Genomic DNA, 23225 nt, shown 5'->3' on the forward strand with positions numbered 1-23225 from the left:
CTGTTTATAGTCAGTATTATACACTATACAGTCAGTAATATACAGTTTATAGTCAGTATTATACACTATACAGTCAGTAATATACACAGTACACAGTCAGCAATATACACTGTTTATAGTCAGTACTATACACTGTACAGTCAGTACTATACACTGTGCACAGTCAGCAATATACACTTTTTATAGTCAGTATTATACACTATACAGTCAGTAATATACAGTTTATAGTCAGTATTATACACTATACAGTCAGTACTATACACTGTGCACAGTCAGCAATATACACTGTTTATAGTCAGTATTATACACTATACAGTCAGTACGATACACTGTGCACAGTCAGCAATGTACACGGTTTATAGTCAGTACTATACACTGTGCACAGTCAGCAATATACACTGTTTATAGTCAGTATTATACACTATACAGTCAGTACGATACACTGTGCACAGTCAGCAATGTACACTGTTTATGGTCAGTATTATACACTGTACAGTCAGTAATATACAGTTTATATTCAGTACTATACACTATACAGTCAGTACTATACACTGTGCACAGTCAGCAATGTACACTGTTTATAGTCAGTGTTATACACTATACAGTCAGTAATATACAGTTTATAGTCAGTATTATACACTATACAGTCAGTAATATACAGTTTATAGTCAGTATTATACACTCTACAGTCAGTAATATACAGTTTATAGTCAGTATTATACACTATACAGTCAGTAATATACAGTTTATATTCAGTACTATACACTATACAGTCAGTACTATACACTGTGCACAGTCAGCAATGTACACTGTCTATAGTCAGTACTATACACTGTACAGTCAGTACTAGACACTGTGCACAGTCAGCAATGTACACTGTTTATAGTCAGTATTATGCACTATACAGTCAGTAATATACAGTTTATAGTCAGTACTATACACTAATCAGTCAGTACTATACACTGTGCACAGTCAGCAATGTACACTGTTTATAGTCAGTATTATACACTAATCAGTCAGTACTATACACTGTGCACAGTCAGCAATGTACACTCTTTGTAGTCAGTACTATACACTATACAGTCAGCAATATACAGTTTATAGTCAGTATTATACACTATACAGTCAGTACTATACACTGTGCACAGTCAGCAATATACACTGTGCACAGTCAGTATTATACACTATACAGTCAGTACAATACACTGTGCACAGTCAGCAATGTACACTGTTTATAGTCAGTATTATACACTATACAGTCAGCAATATACAGTTTATAGTCAGTATTATACACTATACAGTCAGTGCTATACACTGTGCACAGTCAGCAATATACACTGTTTATAGTCAGTATTATACACTATACAGTCAGTACAATACACTGTGCACAGTCAGCAATGTACACTGTTTATAGTCAGTATTATACACTATACAGTCAGTAATATACAGTTTATAGTCAGTATTATACACTATACAGTCAGTAATATACAGTTTATAGTCAGTATTATACACTATACAGTCAGTAATATACAGTTTATTGTCAGTATTATACACTATACAGTCAGTAATATACAGTTTATAATCAGTATTATACACTATACAGTCAGTAATATACAGTTTATAGTCAGTATTATACACTATACAGTCAGTAATATACAGTTTATAGTCAGTATTATACACTATACAGTCAGTAATATACAGTTTATAGTCAGTATTATACACTATACAGTCAGTAATATACAGTTTATAGTCAGTATTATACACTATACAGTCAGTAATATACAGTTTATATTCAGTACTATACACTATACAGTCAGTACTGTACACTGTGCACAGTCAGCAATGTACACTGTTTATAGTCAGTACGATACACTATACAGTCAGTACTATACACTGTGCACAGTCAGCAATGTACACTGTTTATAGTTAGTACTATATGCTATACAGTCAGTACTATACACTTTGCACAGTCAGCAATATACATTTTTTATAGTCAGTATTATACACTATACAGTCAGTAATATACAGTTTATAGTCAGTATTATACACTATACAGTCAGTAATATACAGTTTATATTCAGTACTATACACTATACAGTCAGTACTATACACTGTGCACAGTCAGCAATGTACACTGTTTATAGTCAGTACGATACACTATACAGTCAGTACTATACACTGTGCACAGTCAGCAATGTACACTGTTTATAGTTAGTACTATACACTATACAGTCAGTACTATACACTGTGCACAGTCAGCAATGTACACTGTTTATAGTCAGTACGATACACTATACAGTCAGTACTATACACTGTGCACAGTCAGCAATATACACTGTTTATAGTCAGTACTATACACGATACAGTCAGTACTATAAACTGTGCACAGTCAGCAATGTACACTGTTTATAGTCAGTACTATACACTATACAGTCAGTACTATACACTGTGCACAGTCAGCAATATACACTGTTTATAGTCAGTATTATACACTATACAGTCAGTACTATACACTGTGCACAGTCAGCAATGTACAGTGTTTATAGTCAGTACTATACACTATCCAGTCAGTACTATACACTGTGCAGAGTCAGCAATATACACTGTTTATACACTATACAGTCAGTACTGTACACTTTGCACAGTCAGCAATATACACTTTTTATAGTCAGTATTATACTCTATACAGTCAGTAATATACAGTTTATAGTCAGTATTATACACTATACAGTCAGTACTATACACTGTGCACAGTCAGCAATATACACTGTTTATAGTCAGTATTATACACTATACAGTCAGTACTATGCACTGTGCACAGTCAGCAATATACACTGTTTATAGTCAGTATTATACACTGTACAGTCAGTACTATACACTGTGCACAGTCAGCAATGTACACTGTTTATAGTCAGTATTATACACTATACAGTCAGTAATATACAGTTTATATTCAGTACTATACACTATACAGTCAGTACTATACACTGTGCACAGTCAGCAATGTACACTGTTTATAGTCAGTATTATACACCATACAGTCAGTAATATACAGTTTATAGTCAGTATTATACACTATACAGTCAGTAATATACAGTTTAAATTCAGTACTATACACTATACAGTCAGTACTATACACTGTGCACAGTCAGCAATGTACACTGTCTACAGTCAGTACTATACACAAGACAGTCAGTACTAGACACTGTGCACAGTCAGCAATATACACTGTTTATAGTCAGTATTATGCACTATACAGTCAGTAATATACAGTTTATAGTCAGTATTATACACTATACAGTCAGTAATATACAGTTTATAGTCAGTACTATACACTATACAGTCAGTACTATACACTGTGCACAGTCAGCAATGTACACTGTTTATAGTCAGTATTATACACTATACAGTCAGTAATATACAGTTTATAGTCAGTATTATACACTGTACATTCAGTACTATACACTGTGCACAGTCAGCAATATACACTGTTTATAGTCAGTATTATACACTATACAGTCAGTACTATACACTGTGCACAGTCAGCAATGTACACTGTTTATAGTCAGTACTATACACTATACAGTCAGCAATATACAGTTTGTAGTCAGTATTATACACTATACAGTCAGTACTGTACACAGTCAGCAATATACACTGTTTATAGTCAGTATTATACACTATACAGTCAGTACTATACACTGTTCACAGTCAGCAATGTACATTGTTTATAGTCAGTATTAAACACTATACAGTCAGCAATATACAGTTTATAGTCAGTATTATACACTATACAGTCAGTACTATACACTGTGCACAGTCAGCAATATACACTGTTTATAGTCAGTATTATACACTATACAGTCAGTAATATACAGTTTATAGTTACTATTATACACTATACAGTCAGTAATATACAGTTTATAGTCAGTATTATACACTATACAGTCAGTAATATACAGTTTATAGTCAGTATTATACACTATACAGTCAGTAATATACAGTTTATAGTCAGTATTATACACTACACAGTCAGTAATATACAGTTTATAGTCAGTATTATACACTATACAGTCAGTAATATACAGTTTATAGTCAGTATTATACACTATACAGTCAGTAACATACAGTTCATTGTCAGTATTATACACTATACAGTCAGTAATATACAGTTTATAGTCAGTATTATACACTATACAGTCAGTAATATACAGTTTATAGTCAGTATTATACACTACACAGTCAGTAATATACAGTTTATAGTCAGTATTATACACTCTACAGTCAGTAATATACAGTTTATAGTCAGTATTATACACTATACAGTCAGTAATATACAGTTTATATTCAGTACTATATACTATACAGTCAGTACTATACACTGTGCACAGTCAGCAATGTACACTGTTTATAGTCAGTACTATACACTATACAGTCAGTACTATACACTGTGCACAGTCAGCAATATACACAGTTTATAGTCAGTATTATACACTATACAGTCAGTACTGGTTAGGCCAAATTCATTGCAGGCAGACGCAAACCTGTCGATGAGACTCTGCAGGCATTCTTCAGTGTGAGATGTTAAAGCAGCATCGTCAGCAAAGAGGAGTTCTCTGATGAGGACTTTCCGTACTTTGGACTTCGCTCTTAGACGGGCAAGGTTGAACAACCTGCCCCCTGATCTTGTGTGGAGGAAAATTCCTTCTTCAGAGGATTTGAACGCATGTGAAAGCAGCAGGGAGAAGAAAATCCCAAAAAGTGTGGGTGCGAGAACACAGCCCTGTTTCACACCACTCAGGATAGGAAAGGGCTCTGATGAGGAGCCACCATGTTGAATTGTGCCTTTCATATTGTCATGGAATGAGGTGATGATACTTAGTAGCTTTGGTGGACATCCGATCTTTTCTAGTAGTCTGAAGAGACCACGTCTGCTGACGAGGTCAAAGGCTTTGGTGAGATCAATGAAAGCAATGTAGAGGGGCATCTGTTGTTCACGGCATTTCTCCTGTATCTGACGAAGGGAGAACAGCATGTCAATAGTCGATCTCTCTGCACGAAAGCCACACTGTGCCTCAGGGTAGACGCGCTCGGCCAGCTTCTGGAGCCTGTTCAGAGCGACTCGAGCAAAGACTTTCCCCACTATGCTGAGCAGGGAGATTCCACGGTAGTTGTTGCAGTCACCGCGGTCACCTTTGTTTTTATAGAGGGTGATGATGTTGGCATCGCGCATGTCCTGGGGTACTGCTCCCTCGTCCCAGCACAGGCATAGCAGTTCATGTAGTGCTGAGAGTATAGCAGGCTTGGCACTCTTGATTATTTCAGGGGTAATGCTGTCCTTCCCAGGGGCTTTTCCGCTGGCTAGGGAATCAATGGCATCACTGAGTTCCGATTTGGTTGGCTGTATGTCCAGCTCATCCATGACTGGTAGAGGCTGGGCTGCATTGAGGGCAGTCTCAGTGACAGCATTCTCCCTGGAGTACAGTTCTAGGTAGTGCTCAACCCAGCGGTCCATCTGTTTGCGTTGGTCAGTGATTATGTCCCCCGATTTAGATTTGAGGGGGGTGATCTTCTTGATGGTTGGCCCAAGAGCTCTCTTCATGCCATCATACATTCCTCTGATGTTTCCGGTGTCTGAGGCCAGCTGAATATGACTGCATAGGTGTTGCCAGTAGTCGTTTGCGCAACGCCTAGCTGTTCTTTGTGCAGTACTTCTGGCTGCTTTCAGTGCTGCGGATGTTAAATCGCTGGGGGCTTTCTTGTAGTTCAAAAGTGCAATGCGCTTAGCGGCTATGACAGGTTCCAGCTCTTCATTATGAGATTGAAACCAGTCTGCATTTCTCTTCGCACTTTTGCCGTAGGTGGTCAAAGCTGACTCATAGATGGCGTCTCTGATGTGGGCCCACTTGGTCTCAGCATCCCCTGTGGGAGTGTTTTGAAGGGCTGTTACAAGTGAATTTAGAAATTTTTGTAACAGCTGTGGGTGAGAAATTCTGCTCGTGTTGATGCGCGGGTGGCCCTTCTGCTTGGAATGATGCAACTTCTTTGGTCTGAGTCTAACCTTGCTGCACACCAGGGAGTGGTCGGTGTCGCAGTCCGCACTGTGGAAGCTGCGTGTGATTTGAACACTGTTTAAGGCGGCTCGCCTTGTGACAATGAGGTCTAGCTGGTGCCAACGACGTGATCTTGGGTGCCTCCATGAAACCTGGTGACAGGGTTTAGTGTGAAAGAACGAGTTGGTGATGCAGAGGTTATGATAGGTACACAACTCAAGCAGTCTCTGCCCGTTCTCATTCATCCTTCCAACGCCATAGCGCCCAAGGCAGGAGGGCCATGAGTCATGGTCGGCCCCAACCCTGGCATTAAAGTCCCCCAGCAGGAATAGGTGTTCGGTGTTGGGGATGCTGCTAATGATGTTATGGAGTTGTTCATAGAACTGGTCTTTAGCTTCAGGTGCGGAGCAGAGTGTTGGAGCATAGATGCTGAGTAGGTGTACTGGACCAGAGGTGGTGAGCAGTCGGATGGACAGTATGCGTTCCGAGCCATTTGAGGGAGGCTCTATCATGCTGAGCAAGGAGTTTCTGATGGCGAAGCCCACTCCATGCTGTCTTGGTTCTTCAGGATCCCTGCCCTGCCAGAAGAAGGTGTAGTCTTGCTCTGCTAGAGAGCCACTCGCGGGGAGGCGAGTCTCCTGAAGTGCTGCAATGTCCACATTGAATCTACTGAGCTCGTTGTTAATGATGGCGGTCTTCCGAGAATCGTTGATTTGTGTAAGGTCTTCCGACAGGCCAGGACACATAGTTCTGACGTTCCAGCTTGCAAAGCGAAGGGCTGGTACCTTCTTTCCTTTTTTCATGTTGTTTGGTGCGGTGTATCAGTCCACCTTTCGGGCAATGACCCTGAGCTCCAAGCACCCATTGAAGCAGGCAGACTGTGGCGGGACAGAACCTTATTGACCGGGGGCTGCCCGGTTTGAGGCGGGCGGTAGCTGTCCAGTGAGGTGCAATGACCTCTCCCACCGACAAAGGCAACCCGTGGCGCCCAGTTTCTACGCCAATTTATCTGGACTTATAACCCGTAACTGCTGCCTTCCGTGTTGTTTTAGTCGCTGTGAGGCAACTATGGAGTGACCTCTCCATGGCGCATGCCTGGGCAAATTTATGGAGGTTGAGAGTTGCCCAGTCGTCAAAACCCCCCTCTCGGCCTTTCTGGTGGGGTCCAAAGGAGTGCAGGACACGACGTTTGGCACCAGTATGGCTGCAGGAACTGCCGGAAACATGCCAAAGGTGACACATGACCGCCTACGGGGTTCCGCTCCGGATTTTCCGTTAGGGTTTACTCCCTTAGCCTTGGTCTCTCCCGAGACGCCCACAAGGCAGTGGGGTTGTTGGGGCCCCTACACAGGTGTAGGATGGTGCCGGTGGGAGGAGGGGATGCAAGGGGGAGGGGTAGAGGGAGGGGGTGGGTAGGGTGCAGGGGAAGGGGGTGCGGGGTGAAGATGGTGCGAGGGGGGGGCGGGCTGGGACGGGGTTGTGAGGGGGTGAGCTGAGAGGGTGGAGCAGGGAAGGGGACGGGGGTGGGGGGGGTGGAAGGGGGGTAAAGGGGGGGGGAGGGGGGGTGGAATCTGGTGCAGGTAATAAGCCATTTCCTCAGTGCCCACCATCGACGTCCGGAAAGCTCATCCACGTCCTTCGGGAGGTGAAGCATCATTTGGCAGACTGAGAGGTGATTACATTTGCTAAGGGTTTTTTTTTTTCTGCAGTGGTTTAAATAAAGGCATGCAGCATTGCCGACAGTGCGCTGCAGATGCTCTCCAAGCGATCTCCCGCGGGCGCTTTGAAGTTGCGGCCGGGGGGGCCGTTCGTGGATGTTTTGGGTGTTCGGGGCACCTTTTCACAGGACTTCTCTCGGGTCCCGCAGCTCCTTCTTCACCTCAATGGACTTACCGCATGCCGTGGCTGCAGACACTCTGGACTGTGAAGACAGCAGGATCGGAGATTGAAGTATCGGCAGCTGTGCTCGTACTGACTGTATAATGTATAATACTGACTATAAACTGTATACTACTGACTGTATAGTGTATAATACTGACTATAAACAGTGTACATTGCTGACTGTGCACAGTGTATAGTACTGACTGTATAGTGTATAGTACTGACTATAAACAGTGCACATTGCTGACTGTGCACAGTGTATAGTACTGACTGTATAGTGTATAATACTGACTATAAACAGTATATATTGCTGACTGTGCACAGTGTATAGTACTGACTGCATAGTGTATAATACTGACTATAAACTGTATATTACTGACTGTATAGTGTATAATACTGACTATAAACAGTGTATATTGCTGACTGTGCACAGTGTATAGTACTGACTGTATAGTGTATAATACTGACTATAAACTGTATATTACTGACTGTATAGTGTATAATACTGACTATAAACAGTGTACATTGCTGACTGTGCACAGTGTATAGTACTGACTGTATAGTGTATAATACTGGCTATAAACTGTATATTACTGACTGTATAGTGTATAATACTGACTATAAACAGTATATTACTGACTGTATAGTGTATAATACTGACTATAAACAGTGTATATTGCTGACTGTGCACAGTGTATAGTACTGACTGTATAGTGTATAATACTGACTATAAAGAGTGTACATTGCTGACTGTGCACAGTTTATAGTACTGACTGTATAGTGTATAGTACTGACTATAAACAGTGTATATTGCTGACTGCGCACAGTGTATAGTACTGACTGTATAATGTATAGTACTGACTATAAACAGTGTACATTGCTGACTGTGCACAGTTTATAGTACTGACTGTATAGTGTATAGTACTGACTATAAACAGTGTATATTGCTGACTGTGCACAGTGTCTCGTACTGACTGTCTAGTGTATAGTACTGACTATAAACGGTGTACATTGCTGACTGTGCACAGTGTATAGTACTGACTGTATAGTGTATAGTACTGACTATAAACTGTATATTACTGACTGTATAGTGTATAGTACTGACTATAAACAGTATATTACTGACTGTATAGTGTATAATACTGACTATAAACAGTGTACATTGCTGACTGTGCACAGTGTATAGTACTGACTATAAACTGTATATTACTGACTGTATAGTGTATAGTACTGACTATAAACAGTGCACATTGCTGACTGTGCACAGTGTATAGTACTGACTGTATAGTGTATAGTACTGACTATAAACTGTATATTACTGACTGTATAGTGTATAATACTGACTATAAACAGTGTACATTGCTGACTGTGCACAGTGTATAGTACTGACTGTATAGTGTATAATACTGACTATAAACAGTGTATATTACTGACTGTGCACAGTGTATAGTACTGACTGCATAGTGTATAATACTGACTATAAACTGTATATTACTGACTGTATAGTGTATAATACTGACTATAAACAGTGTACATTGCTGACTGTGCACAGTGTATAGTACTGACTATAAACTGTATATTACTGACTGTATAGTGTATAATACTGACTATAAACAGTGTACATTGCTGACTGTGCACAGTGTATAGTACTGACTGTATAGTGTATAGTACTGACTATAAACTGTATATTACTGACTGTATAGTGTATAATACTGACTGATAATTCGAGGGACAGTAGTGTTATTGTTATGTTAGTGGACTAATAATCCAGGGTGCAGTATTGATATATTATTTGACTAATAATACGGGCTGTAGTAGTGTTACTGTTATGACAGTGGACTAATAATCCAGGATGCAGTAGTGTTATTGTTATGTTAGTGGAATAATAACCCAGGGTACAGTATTGATATTGTTATATTAATTGACTAACATTCCAGGGTGCAGTAGTGTTATTGTTATGTTAGTGGGCTTTTAATCAGGGTGCAGCAGTGTTATTGCTTTGCTAGTAGACTAATAATCCAAGGGGGGAGGGGATAGTGCTATTGTTATGTTAGTGGAATAATAATCCGGGGTACAGTAGTGTGATTGTTATGTTACTGGACTAATGATCCAGGATGCAGTCATGTTAATGTTATGTCAATAGACTAATAATCCAGGTTGCTTTATTGTAATTGTTATGTTAGTGTTCTAATATTCCAGGGTGCTGCAGTGTTATTGTTATGTTACTGGACTAATAATCCAGGGTGCAGTAGTGTTATTAATAAGTTGCTGGACTAATAATCCAGGGAACAGTAGTGTTATTGTTCTGTTAGTGGACTAATAATTCAGGGTGCAGTAGTGTTATTGGTATGTTACCGGACTAAAAATCCAGTGTACAGTAGTGTTATTGTTATGTTAGTGGACTAATAATCCAGGCTGCAGTAGTGTTATTGTTAAATTACTGGACTAATAATCCAGGGTACTGTACTGGTATTGTTATGTTAGGGCCCTATAATACAGAGTGCTGTAGTGTTATTGTTATGTTAGTGGGCTTGTAATCAGGGTGCAGCAGTGTTATTGTCATGTTAGTTGGACTAATATTCCAGGGTGTCATAGTGTTATTGTTATGTTACTGGACTAATATTCCAGGGTGCAGTTGTGTTATTGTTATGTTACTGGATTTATATTCCAAGGTGCTGTTGTGTTATTGTTATGTTAGTGGGCTTGTAATCAGGGTGCAACAGTGTTATTGTCATGTTAGTGGACTAATAATACAGGGTACAGTAGTGTTATTGTTATGTCAATGGACTAATAATCCAGGGTGCTTTAGTGCAATTGTTATGTGAGTGGACTAATATTCCAGGGTGCTGTGGTTTATTATCATGTTACTGGACTAATAATCCGGGGTACTGTAACTTTTAAAGTTATGTTAGGGTCCTTTAATGCAGAGTGCTGTAGTGCTATTGTAAAGTTACTGGACTAGAATCCAGGGTGCAGTAGCGTTATTGTTATGTCAATGGACTAATAATCCAGGGTATATTATTTTTATTGCTATGTTAGTGGACTAATAACATGGGCTGTAGCACGGGGATGTTGCTCACCTCCCGAAGGACGCCGAGGAGTTTTCCAGGCATCGATGGTGGGAGCTGAGGAAATGGCTTATTACCTGCCCTCCCTTCCCCTTCCTCCCCCTTCCATTCCCCCTCCCCCTTCTCAGCTCCACTCTATCAGCTCATCCCCCCGTTCCCCCCTTCCACCTCCCTCTCCCTTCCCAGCTCCACTCTCTCAGCTCACCCCCCCCACCCCCCGCACCCCCTCCCCCTTCATAACTCCTTTCCAGCTTCCCCCTTGCACCATCTTCCCCCTGCACCCCCTTCCCCTGCACCCCCCGCAACCCCTTACAGCCCCCTTCCCAGCACCCCCTCCACTCCTCCCCCTCGCACCCCCTCCTCCCACCGGCTTCATTCTACACCTGTGTAGGGGCCCTAACAACCCCACTGCCTTGTGGGCATCTCGGGAGAGACCAAGGCTAAGGGAGTAAACCCTAACAGAAAATCCGGAGCGGAACCCCGTAGGCGGTCATGTGTCACCTTTGGCATGTTTCCGGCAGTTCCTGCAGCCATACTGGTGCCAAACGTCGTGCTCTGCACTCCTTTGGACCCCACCAGAAAGGCCAAGAGGGGGGTTTTGACGCTTGGGCAACTCTCAACCTCCATACATTCGCCCAGGCATGCGCCATGGAGAGGTCACTTCATAGTTGCCTCGCAGCGACTGACACCACTGACCACCTCCAGGTGCTTACCCATTGTCTCTCGAGACAAGGAGGCCAAAGAAGAAGAACTGACTATAAACAGTGTACATTGCTGACTGTGCACAGTGTATAGTACTGACTATAAACTGTATATGACTGACTGTATAGTGTATAGTACTGACTATAAACAGTGCACATTGCTGACTGTGCACAGTGTATAGTACTGACTGTATCGTGTATAGTACTGACTATAAACTGTATATTACTGACTGTATAGTGTATAATACTGACTATAAACAGTGTACATTGCTGACTGTGCACAGTGTATAGTACTGACTGTATAGTGTATAATACTGACTATAAAAAGTGTATATTGCTGACTGTGCACAGTGTATAGTACTGACTGTATAGTGTATAATACTGACTATAAACTGTATATTACTGACTGTATAGTATATAGTACTGACTATAAACAGTGTACATTGCTGACTGTGCACAGTGTATAGTACTGACTGTATAGTGTATAATACTGACTATAAACAGTGTATATTGCTGACTGTGCACAGTGTATAGTACTGACTGTATAGTGTATAATACTGACTATAAACTGTATATTACTGACTGTATAGTGTATAATACTGACTATAAACAGTGTACATTGCTGACTGTGCACAGTGTATAGTACTGACTGTATAGTGTATAATACTGACTATAAACAGTGTACATTGCTGACTGTGCACAGTGTATAGTACTGACTGTATAGTGTATAGTACTGACTATAAACAGTGTACATTGCTGACTGTGCACAGTGTATAGTACTGACTGTATAGTGTATAATACTGACTATAAACTGTATATTACTGACTGTATAGTGTATAGTACTGACTATAAACAGTGTACATTGCTGACTGTGCACAGTGTATAGTACTGACTGTATAGTGTATAGTACTGACTATAAACTGTATATTACTGACTGTATAGTGTATAGTACTGACTATAAACAGTGTACATTGCTGACTGTGCACAGTGTATAGTACTGACTGTATAGTGTATAGTACTGACTATAAACAGTGTACATTGCTGACTGTGCACAGTGTATAGTACTGACTGTATAGTGTATAATACTGACTATAAACTGTATATTACTGACTGTATAGTGTATAGTACTGACTATAAACAGTGTACATTGCTGACTGTGCACAGTGTATAGTACTGACTGTATAGTGTATAGTACTGACTATAAACAGTGTACATTGCTGACTGTGCACAGTGTCTAGTACTGACTGTATAGTGTATAGTACTGAATATAAACTGTATATTACTGACTGTATAGTGTATAATACTGACTATAAACAGTGTACATTGCTGACTGTGCACAGTGTATAGTACTGACTGTATAGTGTATAGTACTGAATATAAACTGTATATTACTGACTGTATAGTGTATAATACTGACTATAAACTGTATATTACTGACTGTAGAGTGTATAATACTGACTATAAACTGTATATTACTGACTATATAGTGTATAATACTGACTATAAACAGTGTACATTGCTGACTGTGCACAGTGTATAGTACTGACTGTATAGTGTATAGTACTGACTATAAACTGTATATTACTGACTGTATAGTGTATAATACTGACTATAAACTGTATATTACTGACTGTATAGTGTATAATACTGATTATGAACTGTATATTACTGACTGTATAGTGTATAATACTGACTATAAACTGTATATTACTGACTGTAGAGTGTATAATACTGACTATAAACTGTATATTACTGACTGTTTAGTGTATAATACTGACTATAAACTGTATATTACTGACTGTATAGTGTATAATACTGACTATAAACAGTGTACATTGCTGACTGTGCACAGTGTATAGCACTGACTGTATAGTGTATAGTACTGAATATAAACTGTTTATTACTGACTGTATAGTGTATAATACTGCCTATAAACAGTGTACATTGCTGACTGTGCACAGTGTATAGTACTGACTGTATAGTGTATAATACTGACTATAAACAGTGTACATTGCTGACTGTGCACAGTGTATAGTACTGACTGTATAGTGTATAGTACTGAATATAAACTGTATATTACTGACTGTATAGTGTATAATACTGACTATAAACTGTATATTACTGACTGTAGAGTGTATAATACTGACTATAAACTGTATATTACTGACTGTTTAGTGTATAATACTGACTATAAACTGTATATTACTGACTGTATAGTGTATAATACTGACTATAAACAGTGTACATTGCTGACTGTGCACAGTGTATAGCACTGACTGTATAGTGTATAGTACTGAATATAAACTGTTTATTACTGACTGTATAGTGTATAATACTGACTATAAACAGTGTACATTGCTGACTGTGCACAGTGTATAGTACTGACTGTATAGTGTATAATACTGACTATAAACAGTGTATATTGCTGACTGTGCACAGTGTATAGTACTGACTGTATAGTGTATAATACTGACTATAAACTGTATATTACTGACTGTATAGTGTATAATACTGACTATAAAAAGTGTATATTGCTGACTGTGCAAAGTGTATAGTACTGACTGTGTAGTGTATAATACTGACTATAAACAGTGTATATTGCTGACTCTGCACAGTGTATAGTACTGACTGTATAGTGTATAGTACTGACTATAAACATTGTACATTGCTGACTGTATAGTGTATAATACTGACTATAACCCGTGTACATTGCTGACTGTGCACAGTGTATAGTACTGACTGTATAGTGTATAATACTGACTATAAACTGTATATTACTGACTGTATAGTGTATAATACTGACTATAAACAGTGTACATTGCTGACTGTATAGTGTATAATACTGACTATAAACCGTGTACATTGCTGACTGTGCACAGTGTATAGTACTGACTGTATAGTGTATAGTACTGAATATAAACTGTATATTACTGACTGTATAGTGTATAATACTGACTATAAACAGTGTACATTGCTGACTGTGCGCAGTGTATAGTACTGACTGTATAGTGTATAGTACTGACTATAAACTGTATATTACTGACTGTATAGTGTATAATACTGACTATAAACAGTGTACATTGCTGACTGTGCACAGTGTATAGTACTGACTGTACTGTGTATAATACTGACTATAAACAGTGTACATTGCTGACTGTGCACAGTGTATAGTACTGACTGTATAGTGTATAATACTGACTATAAACAGTGTATATTGCTGACTGTGCACAGTGTATAGTACTGACTGTATAGTGTATAATACTGACTATAAACTGTATATTACTGACTGTATAGTGTATAATACTGACTATAAAAAGTGTATATTGCTGACTGTGCAAAGTGTATAGTACTGACTGTGTAGTGTATAATACTGACTATAAACAGTGTATATTGCTGACTCTGCACAGTGTATAGTACTGACTGTATAGTGTATAGTACTGACTATAAACAGTGTACATTGCTGACTGTATAGTGTATAATACTGACTATAAACCGTGTACATTGCTGACTGTGCACAGTGTATAGTACTGACTGTATAGTGTATAATACTGACTATAAACTGTATATTACTGACTGTCTCGTGTATAGTACTGAATATAAACTGTATATTACTGACTATATAGTGTATAATACTGACTATAAACAGTGTACATTGCTGACTGTGCACAGTGTCTAGTACTGACTGTATAGTGTATAGTACTGACTATAAACAGTGTACATTGCTGACTGTGCACAGTGTATAGTACTGACTGTATAGTGTATAGTACTGAATATAAACTGTATATTACTGACTGTATAGTGTATAATACTGACTATAAACTGTATATTACTGACTGTAGAGTGTATAATACTGACTATAAACTGTATATTACTGACTGTATAGTGTATAATACTGACTATAAACTGTATATTACTGACTGTATAGTGTATAATACTGACTATAAACAGTGTACATTGCTGACTGTGCACAGTGTATAGTACTGACTGTATGGTGTATCGTACTGAATATAAACTGTATATTACTGACTGTATAGTGTATAATACTGACTATAAACAGTGTACATTGCTGACTGTGCACAGTGTATAGTACTGACTGTATAGTGTATAATACTGACTATAAACAGTGTATATTGCTGACTGTGCACAGTGTATAGTACTGACTGTATAGTGTATAATACTGACTACAAAAAGTGTATATTGCTGACTGTGCACAGTGTATAGTACTGACTGTATAGTGTATAGTACTGACTATAAACAGTGTACATTGCTGACTGTATAGTGTATAATACTGACTATAAACCGTGTACATTGCTGACTGTGCACAGTGTATAGTACTGACTGTATAGTGTATAATACTGACTATAAACTGTATATTACTGACTGTATAGTGTATAATACTGACTATAAACAGTGCATAGTACTGACTGTATAGTGTATAGTACTGAATATAAACTGTATATTACTGACTGTATAGTGTATAATACTGACTATAAACAGTGTACATTGCTGACTGTGCACAGTGTATAGTACTGACTGTATAGTGTATAATACTGACTATAAACAGTGTATATTGCTGACTGTGCACAGTGTATAGTACTGACTGTATAGTGTATAATACTGACTATAAACAGTGTATATTGCTGACTGTGCACAGTGTATAGTACTGACTGTATAGTGTATAATACTGACTATAAACAGTGTACATTGCTGACTGTGCACAGTGTATAGTACTGACTGTATAGTGTATAATACTGACTATAAACTGTATATTACTGACTGTATAGTGTATAATACTGACTATAAACAGTGCACATTGCTGACTGTGCACAGTGCATAGTACTGACTGTATAGTGTATAATACTGAATATAAACAGTATATTATTGACTGTATGGTGTACAATACTGACTATAAACAGTGTATATTGCTGACTGTGCACAGTGTATAGTACTGACTGTATAGTGTATAGTACTGACTATAAACTGTATATTACTGACTGTATAGTGTATAGTACTGACTATAAACAGTGTACATTGCTGACTGTGCACAGTGTATAGTACTGACTGTATAGTGTATAATACTGACTATAAACTGTATATTACTGACTGTTCTTTCTTTTCTTCTTTCTTTTGGGCCTCCTTATCTCGAGAGACAATGGATACGCGCCTGGAGGTGGTCAGTGGTTTGTGAAGCAGCGCCTGGAGTGGCTATAAAGGCCAATTCTGGAGTAACAGGCTCTTCCACAGGTGCTGCAGAGAAATTTGTTTGTTGGGGCTGTTGCACAGTTGGCTCTCCCCTTGCGCCTCTGTCTTTTTTCCTGCCAACTACTAAGTCTCTTCGACTCGCCACAATTTAGCCCTGTCTTTATGGCTGCCCGCCAGCTCTGGCGAATGCTGGCAACTGACTCCCACGACTTGTGATCAATGTCACACGATTTCATGTCGCGTTTGCAGACGTCTTTATAACGGAGACATGGATGGCCGGTGGGTCTGATACCAGTGGCGAGCTCGCTGTACAATGTGTCTTTGGGGATCCTGCCATCTTCCATGCGGCTCACATGGCCAAGCCATCTCAAGCGCCGCTGACTCAGTAGTGTGTATAAGCTGGGGATGTTGGCCGCTTCAAGGACTTCTGTGTTGGAGATATAGTCCTGCCACCTGATGCCAAGTATTCTCCGAAGGCAGCGAAGATGGAATGAATTGAGACGTCGCTCTTGGCTGGCATACGTTGTCCAGGCCTCGCTGCCGTAGAGCAAGGTACTGAGGACACAGGCCTGATACACTCGGACTTTTGTGTTCCGTGTCAGTGCGCCATTTTCCCACACTCTCTTGGCCAGTCTGAACATAGCAGTGGAAGCCTTACCCATGCGCTTGTTGATTTCTGCATCTAGAGACAGGTTACTGGTGATAGTTGAGCCTAGGTAGGTGAACTCTTGAACCACTTCCAGAGCATGGTCGCCAATATTGATGGATGGAGCATTTCTGACATCCTGCCCCATGATGTTCGTTTTCTTGAGGCTGATGGTTAGGCCAAATTCATTGCAGGCAGATGCAAACCTGTACACTATACAGTCAGTGCTATACACTGTGCACAGTCAGCAATGTACACTGTTTATATTCAGTACTATACACTATACAGTCAGTGCTATACACTGTGCACGGTCAGCAATATACACTGTTTATATTCAGTACTATACACTACAGTCAGTAATAAACACTGCTTATGATCAGTAATATGCACTACGTGGTGGGATTTGAACTCATGACTCTGGAGCATTCGTCTCAGCCTCTGTATTTCTAGTCTAGTAACATTACCACTATGCTACAGTCCCCGTGTTTACAGTCAGTAATGCGCACTGTATGCAGTCAGTGCATCATCCTACACCTGTGTAGGGGCCTTAACAACCCCACTGTCTTGTCGGCGTCTCGGGAGAGACCAAGGCTAAGGGAGTAAACCCGAACAGAAAATCCAGAGCCGAACCCCGTAGGCGGTCATGTGTCACCTTTGGCATGTTTCCGGCAGTTCCTGCAGCCATACCGGTGCCAAATGTCGTGCTCTATACTCCTTTGGACCCCACCAGAAAGGCCGAGAGTGGGGTTTTGACGATTGGGCAACTCTCAACCTCCATAAATTCGCCCAGGCATGCGCCATGGAGAGGTCACTCCATAGTTGCCTCACAGCAACTGAAACAACACGGAAGGCAGCAGTTACGGGTTTTTAGTCCAGATAAATTGGCATAGAAACTGGGTGCCATGGGTTGCCTTTGTTGGTGGGAGAGGTCATCGCACCTCACTGGACAGCTACCGCCCGCCTCAAACCGGGCAGCCCCCGGTCAATATGGTTCTGTCCCGCCACAGTATACCTGCTTCAATGGGTGCTTGGAGCTCAGGGTCATTGCCCGAAAGGTGGACTGAAACACCGCACCAAACAACACGAAAAAAGGAAAGAAGGTACCAGCCCTTCGCTTTGCAAGCTGGAATGTCAGAACTATGTGTCCTGGCCTGTCGGAAGACCTTACACAAATCAACGATTCTCGGAAGACCGCCATCATTAACAACGAGCTCAGTAGACTCAATGTAGACATTGCAGCACTTCAGGAGACACGCCTCCCAGCGAGTGGATCTCTAAAAGAGCAAGACTACACCTTCTTCTGGCAGGGTAGGGATCCTGAAGAACCAAGACAGCATGGAGTGGGCTTCGCCATCAGAAACTCCTTGCTCAGCATGATAGAGCCTCCCTCAAATGGCTCGGAACGCATACTGTCCATGCGACTGCTCACCACCTCTGGTCTAGTACACCTACTCAGCATCTATGCTCCAACACTCTGCTCCCCACCTGGTTAAAGATCAGTTCTACAATGAACTCCATAACATCATTAACAGCATCCCCAATACCAAACACCTATTCCTGCTGGGGGACTTTAATGCCAGGGTTGGGGCCGACGATGACTCATGGCCCTCCTGCCTTGGGCGCTATGGCGTTGGAAGGATGAATGAGAACGGGCAGAGACTGCTTGAGTTGTGTACCTATCATAACCACTGCATCACCAACTTGTTCTTTCACACTAAACCCTGTCACCAGGTTTCATGGAGGCACCCAAGATCGCGTCGTTGGCACCAGCTAGACCTCATTGTCACAAGGCGAACCGCCTGAAACAGTGTTCAAATCACACGCAGCTTCCACAGTGCGGACTGCGACACCGACCACTCCCTGGTGTGCAGCAAGGTTAGACTCAGACCAAAGAAGTTGCATCATTCCAAGCAGAAGGGCCACCCACGCATCAACACGAGCAGAATTTCTCACCCACAGCTGTTACAAAAATTTCTAAATTCACTTGTAACAGCCCTTCAAAACACTCCCACAGGGGATGCTGAGACCAAGTGGGCCCACATCAGAGATGCCATCTATGAGTCAGCTTTGACCACCTACGGCAAAAGTGCGAAGAGAAATGCAGACTGGTTTCAATCTCATAATGAAGAGCTGGAACCTGTCATAGCCGCTAAGCACTGTTGAACTACAAGAAAGCCCCCGGTGAGTTAACATCCATAGCACTTAAAGCAGCCAGAAGCACTGCACAAAGAACAGCCAGAGGCTGCGCAAACGACTACTGGCAACACCTATGCAGTCATATTCAGCTGGCCTCAGACACCGGAAACATCAGAGGAATGTATGATGGCATTAAGAGAGCTCTTGGGCCAACCATCAAGAAGATCGCCCCCCTCAAATCTAAATCAGGGGACATAATCACTGACCAACGCAAACAAATGGACCGCTGGGTTGAGCACTACCTAGAACTGTACTCCAGGGAGAATGTTGTCACTGAGACTGCCCTCAATGCAGCCCAGCCTCTACCAGTCATGGATGAGCTGGACATACAGCCAACCAAATCGGAACTCAGCGATGCCATTGATTCTCTAGCCAGCGGAAAAGTCCCTGAGAAGGACAGCATTACCCCTGAAATAATCAAGAGTGCCAAGTCTGCTATACTCTCAGCACTACATGAACTGCTTTGCCTGTGCTGGGACGAGAGAGCAGTACCTCAGGACATGCGTGATGCCAATATCACCCTCTATAAAAACAAAGGTGACCGCGGTGACTGCAACAACTACCGTGGAATCTCCCTGCTCAGCATAGTGGGGAAAGTCTTTGCTCGAGTCGCTCTAAACAGGCTCCAGAAGCTGGCCGAGCGCGTCTACCCTGAGGCACAGTGTGGCTTTCGTGCAGAGAGATCGACCATTGACATGCTGTTCTCCCTTCGTCAGATACAGGAGAAATGCCGTGAACAATAGATGCGCCTCTACATTGCTTTTATTGATCTCACCAAAGCCTTTGACCTCGTCAGCAGACGTGGTCTCTTCAGACTACTAGAAAAGATTGGATGTCCACCAAAGCTACTAAGTATCATCACCTCATTCCATGACAATATGAAAGGCACAATTCAACATGGTGGCTCCTCATCAGACCCCTTTCCTATCCTGAGTGGCGTGAAACAGGGCTGTGTTCTTGCACCCACACTTTTTGGGATCTTCTTCTCCCTGCTGCTTTCACATGCGTTCAAGTCCTCTGAAGAAGGAATTTTCCTCCACACAAGATCAGGGGCAGGTTGTTCAACCTTGCCCGTCTAAGAGCAAAGTCCAAAGTACGGAAAGTCCTCATCAGGGAACTCCTCTTTGCTGACGATGCTGCTTTAACATCTCACACTGAAGAGTGCCTGCAGAGTCTCATCGACAGGTTTGCGGCTGCCTGCAATGAATTTGGCCTAACCATCAGCCTCAAGAAAACGAACATCATGGGGCAGGACGTCAGAAATGCTCCATCCATCAATATTGGTGACCATGCTCTGGAAGTGGTTCAAGAGTTCACCTACCTAGGCTCAACTATCACCAGTAACCTGTCTCTAGATGCAGAAATCAACAAGCGCATGGGAAAGGCTTCCACTGCTATGTCCAGACTGGCCAAGAGAGTGTGGGAAAATGGCGCACTGACACAGAACACAAAAGTCCGAGTGTATCAAGCCTGTGTCCTCAGTACCTTGCTCTATGGCAGCGAGGCCTGGACAACGTATGTCAGCCAAGAGCGACATCTCAATTCATTCCATCTTCGCTGCCTCCGGGGAATCCTTGGCATCAGGTGGCAGGACCGTATCTCCAACACAGAAGTCCTCGAGGTGGCCAACATCCCCAGCTTATACACACTACTGAGCCAGCGGCGCTTGAGATGGCTTGGCCATGTGAGCCACATGGAAGATGGCAGGATCCCCAAAGACACATTGTACAGCGAGCTCGCCACTGGTATCAGACCCACCGGCCGTCCATGTCTCCGTTATAAAGACGTCTGCAAACGCGACATGAAATCGTGTGACATTGATCACAAGTCGTGGGAGTCAGTTGCCAGCATTCGCCAGAGCTGGCGGGCAGCCATAAAGACAGGGCTAAATTGTGGCGAGTCGAAGAGACTTAGTAGTTGGCAGGAAAAAAGACAGAGGCGCAAGGGGAGAGCCAACTGTGCAACAGCCCCAACAAACAAATTTCTCTGCAGCACCTGTGGAAGAGCCTGTCACTCCAGAATTGGCCTTTATAGCCACTCCAGGCGCTGCTTCACAAACCACTGACCACCTCCAGGCGCGTATCCATTGTCTCTCGAGATAAGGAGGCCCAAAAGAAAAAGAAAAGAATTGTCAGTAATATACACTGTACACAGTCAGTAATATACACTATAATGTCAGTAATGTACACCGTACTGTTAGTAATATACATTATATGCAATCAGTAATATAAACTTTATATAGTCAGTGGCGACTTATATAATGGGTAACATACACTGTACACAGTAATATATGGTATATAATCAGTAATATCTATTGAGGCTGCTGAGGCTGATTGTGTAAGGAGACTGAGGGTGTTGCAGTCACTAGGCTTTGTAACTTCCTGCTCTGTCCCTCTCCATGCAGCTGCTTGAAGAGTATTTGACGAATCATTTCCGAGGAGCCATCTCAGTTTAAAAGCGCGGCTTGAAATCTGTTTTCGAATCGATGCTGAGTCACAAGCACATGATCTGAAACATTCGACAGGAAGCAACATGTTCCGATCACAGCTACTGCTGAATCTATCGTTTCTGTCACACCCCTCTCGCCAGACGCTGACACATAGTTGAGTGAACACAGTCTCTCTCTCACTCAGACACACTGCTGCACAGACTGGTCTGAGTTGGAATTATAATTAAACCTCCCCCACACTTCAAACCCAAATCACGTTTCCTTAATGCAAGGAAACCCGCAGTCCTAACCCAGTCTGACTTATATGTGGTTGACCCCTAAACGCCCCCTGAAATGGCTCGCGATGGCAACGAATCGAGCATGTTAGAGCTGACCATAACGTGAGAATGAATTGAATACAATGGTCACATTGCCGCGGAACGCACCATGCAGTTGGGCGGCGCCGTACCACCTATCCTTCGTGGAGCAGTTTCTGCGGAAAAACACCTTTGACCACCGGTCCATCAGGCAGTGGTCTGCACGGAATGTCCTCAAGGCCCTACGGGAAAAGGAAACGGTGGATCCTGTCGGATGGTTCCCCGAGCAGACCGTCAAAGTCATTTGGCGGAATGCCTCATCACCAGAACTTTCAAACAAGCACCAAGACGTAGCTTGGCTGGTGGTGAGAAGGGCCCTCCCCGTCAGATCCTTCATGCACACCCGAAGTCTCGCCCCCTCCGCACAGTGCCCCCGCGTTGGCTGTGGTGGGGAAGAGACGGTCGCCCACCTCCTCCTGGAATGTGCCTTTGCAAAGCAGGTGTGGAAAGAGATGCAGTGGTTTTTGTCAAGGTTCATCCCAAGCAGCTCTGTAACACAGGAGTCTGTGCTCTACGGGCTGTTCCCAGGGACGCACACCGAGACAAACATCAACTGCTGCTGGAGGACTATCAATTCGGTGAAAGACGCCCTTTGGTCTGCCCGAAACTTGCTGGTCTTCCAGCGCAAAGAGTTGTCCACCACCGAATGTTGCAGACTGGCACATTCCAAGGT

The 23225-nt window shown here is 41.9% G+C and overlaps 1 protein-coding gene across 5 annotated transcripts in view; it reads left to right on the top strand.

Moving 5' to 3' along the window:
• The window catches only part of LOC137353256 (beta-1,4-mannosyl-glycoprotein 4-beta-N-acetylglucosaminyltransferase-like), a 94170-nt gene extending 71286 nt beyond the window's left edge, over window positions 1-22884 (top strand). The window contains exons 3-4 of one of the 5 annotated variants that reach the window (XR_010969826.1): window positions 7763-8037; window positions 22152-22884. The gene's annotated coding sequence lies outside the window, so the exon portion shown is untranslated. The remainder of the gene's footprint in view (window positions 1-7762; window positions 8038-22151) is intronic. The other 4 variants (XR_010969827.1, XR_010969828.1, XR_010969829.1 and 1 more) reach the window with 4 other exon arrangements.
• The last annotated feature ends 341 nt before the right edge of the window (window positions 22885-23225 follow it).

The sequence above is a fragment of the Heterodontus francisci genome, chromosome 41 (genome assembly GCF_036365525.1).
Source record: "Heterodontus francisci isolate sHetFra1 chromosome 41, sHetFra1.hap1, whole genome shotgun sequence".
NCBI classification, from domain to species: domain Eukaryota; kingdom Metazoa; phylum Chordata; class Chondrichthyes; order Heterodontiformes; family Heterodontidae; genus Heterodontus; species Heterodontus francisci.